Source organism: Drosophila santomea, unplaced genomic scaffold (genome assembly GCF_016746245.2).
Source record: "Drosophila santomea strain STO CAGO 1482 unplaced genomic scaffold, Prin_Dsan_1.1 Segkk85_quiver_pilon_scaf, whole genome shotgun sequence".
Taxonomy (NCBI): Eukaryota; Metazoa; Arthropoda; class Insecta; order Diptera; family Drosophilidae; genus Drosophila; species Drosophila santomea.
In genome coordinates, this window is record NW_025319021.1 from 257,263 (window position 1) to 260,314 (window position 3,052).

Genomic DNA, 3,052 nt, shown 5'->3' on the forward strand with positions numbered 1-3,052 from the left:
ATATACAAATATCTCGTACCAACTTTGTTTTCTTACGATTATATATTATATATATTTTTATACCCGTTAATCGTAAAGTAAAGACATGCAGAAGGAAGCGTTTCCGCCCATATAAAGTAAATATATTCTTGATCGGGAATAATAGCCGAGTCGATCTAGTCATGTCCGTCTGTCTGTCTGTCTGTCTGTCTGTCCGTATGAACGTCTTGATCTCAGGAACTATAAAAGCTAGAAATTCAGCATGCAAACTCCAGAGACATTGACGAAGCGCATGTTTGTCTATTCATGTTGACACGTTAAAGATGCGCTGATTGATGTTCGGTTATATGGGAAGGAATACAGCAGTGATGAAGGTCAAGAATTCAGAGGTTCAAGATCGCATTCTTAAGTTTATTGACGAGCCATCTGTCTCGAAAAAAGAGTCACCTATACCGGCTGATTTCCTAATTGATTTATAGATCAAAGGTTCCTAACGGTTTTTTAATAACACGGTGTCAGTGGCTGGGAGTACACCATCTCTGCCTTAATCATGAGCAAGAACCGAAGGTAAACCAGGCCATGCTGAGGGTTTTGTGATATGATTAAATGAATCCGAGGTCTCTGTTTTAGTAAGCTGAAATGTTTCGTTTGACGAACACGTGGCTAAGTTTCCCAAATGAAGCAAAGTGTGGTGCTTAGATCCGCAGGCACGGCAATTGAGAATTAAGTATTTATAGTATTAAGGCAATTTATAGAAAGAGTCAGTCAAACTCAACGCCGATTCTGCAGTAAAAGTAATAAATATATAAACAGTGAGCTTTTAAAATTCCTGAGCGGGAAACAAAACAAAGATCAACCGGAACAAGCCAAGTCGGTGAACATTGCAGTATTGGCAAATAACGGTGCGAATCTACCCCTCAGCACTGATAAAGGGGACATAATGAAGACAAAGCTCCACCAATATAATATAAGCACCAAGGAAAAAGCTCGAATACTCTTGTCAACAAAGTAATTAAACTTATTGTAAACGACAACTTCCACATGATACCCAAAAAAAAGCATCATTCACGAAACAAAATTCGAAGTAAAAACCAAAGAGTGCTTTATGAGCCTTGTAAAATATTTAAACGAAAATAACAAGGGCCTTCAAGTCGTTTTCAAGGGTATAGAACCTGAAGTAATACCTGCTGATATTAAATGATAGGGGTTTCAAGGCGAAAACACTCCTTAACATCCTGAACAAAAACCAAAACAGAAAACCAAAACCACTCTTCCGTCGAACTGGATCCTGACACTAATGTTATCAAAAAAAAACGAAATGCACCCGATTTACGAGCTACAGTTTCATTTTCATAGTAGAGTTACCGTTGATGAATCACACAAGTGCAAATATCCCGTCCAATGCAATAATTTCCTAGAATACGGCAACAAAAGAGCATACGGCACACTGCGTTTAGGTTGTGTCGTCTGTAGAGAGGTTGATGACTTTGCTCATTACACGACAGATAAAAGCGATCCCAGTACCAAAATATTGCGGAAACTGTGGCGGTATCCACACAGCAAACTGTACAATATACAAAGACCTCAAAAGACGCACTCACACCCGAGAACACAGAATACACATATACCCTCAGAAATAACTTGTGACGTTCTGTCGTGCCTCGGGTAGTCCGGGACGGTCAGGGTCGAAAAGGAAATTTATTTGTTTAAGGACAGTGGTGCTATTGAGGCATCCCCGACCCGAGTCCCAGTGATAACGCTCAAAGTTTCAACCTTAATTAGGCTTATACAGAGATGATTTATTCTAATTTCTACACGGAATGATATGGAAGGGAATGGTATGGCTGCGGGGCTTGCTCGGTGGGGCTTCACGCGTCTGAGGTCCGGTATCCGTGGGTGGAGCTTCTCGCGTCTGGATCCTCCGGCTGTAAACGGGTCCCTCGTGTTCGGTGCCTGGATGTCGTGCAATGCCTGGGAATACATAGAAACGCTGGGGGACCCTGAAGTCAGCGATTACGGGGGGTAGGAGAGATAGGTAACATACCCTTAAGTCAGCAATGGGGAAGGTATGGTTGTTGTTGTTATCGGACCCGAAAGTCAGCGGGGAGAATTGTTGTTTGTGTTGGACCCTGAAGTCAGCAGAGGGAGTTGTTATTGTAGTTGGACCCTGAAGTCAGAAGAGAGAGTTGTTGTTGGACCCTGAAGTCAGCAGAGAGAATTGTTGTTGGACCCTTAAGTCAGCAGAGAGAATTGTTGTTGGCCCCTTAAGTCAGCAGAGGCAATAGGAATGAACACTTACTATCCTGGTTTATTATATTTATCACTGGGAGATCATGCTGTAGAGCTGGCTGGTCGCTGTTGGTTGATGACTTCCATCCGATCGCTGCCGGCCACTGACTGAGTTCCCAGAGGCCGGCCGCCCGCTTTATATAGGGATTGGCTGGGTCTATCGATTTTGCTTGTGCTATCTATTTACCCGATTAAGTGTGGCCGGGTTTCTGGTTTAGTGGATCGTTTTTGCTAACGCGCGCACCTTGCTCGAATTCGAACTAGGGTTGGTTATTATGTATGATGTATTATGTATTAGGTATTATGAATTAAGTATTCAGTATTCTGTATTCTGTATTCTGTATTCTGTATTCTGTATTCTGTATTCTGTATTCTGTATTCTGTATTCTGTATTCTGTATTCTGTATTCTGTATTCTGTATTCTGTATTCTGTATTCTGTATTCTGTATTCTGTATTCTGTATTCTGTATTCTGTATTCTGTATTCTGTATTCTGTATTCTGTATTCTGTATTCTGTATTCTGTATTCTGTATTCTGTATTCTGTATTCTGTATTCTGTATTCTGTATTCTGTATTCTGTATTCTGTATTCTGTATTCTGTATTCTGTATTCTGTATTATTTATTATTTATTATTTATTATTTATTATTTATTATTTATTATTTATTATTTATTATTTATTATTTATTATTTATTATTTATTATTTATTATTTATTATTTATTATTTATTATTTATTATTTATTTATTATTTGTTGTTTTATTATTTATAAATTTTAATTTTTT

The 3,052-nt window shown here is 38.8% G+C and overlaps 1 long non-coding RNA gene across 2 annotated transcripts; it reads right to left on the minus strand.

Moving 5' to 3' along the window:
* Positions 1 to 1,763: 1,763 nt before the first annotated feature.
* Positions 1,764 to 2,649, minus strand: LOC120457858. Of its 2 annotated transcripts, none has more exons than XR_005617111.2 (3): positions 2,279 to 2,649; positions 2,024 to 2,210; positions 1,764 to 1,969 (listed from the first exon to the last, which is right to left on the minus strand). It is a non-coding gene; the product is annotated as an uncharacterized LOC120457858 (long non-coding RNA). The 2 variants fall into 2 exon arrangements; XR_005617110.2 differs by having other exon boundaries at positions 2,024 to 2,178; positions 2,279 to 2,646.
* Positions 2,650 to 3,052: the final 403 nt, after the last annotated feature.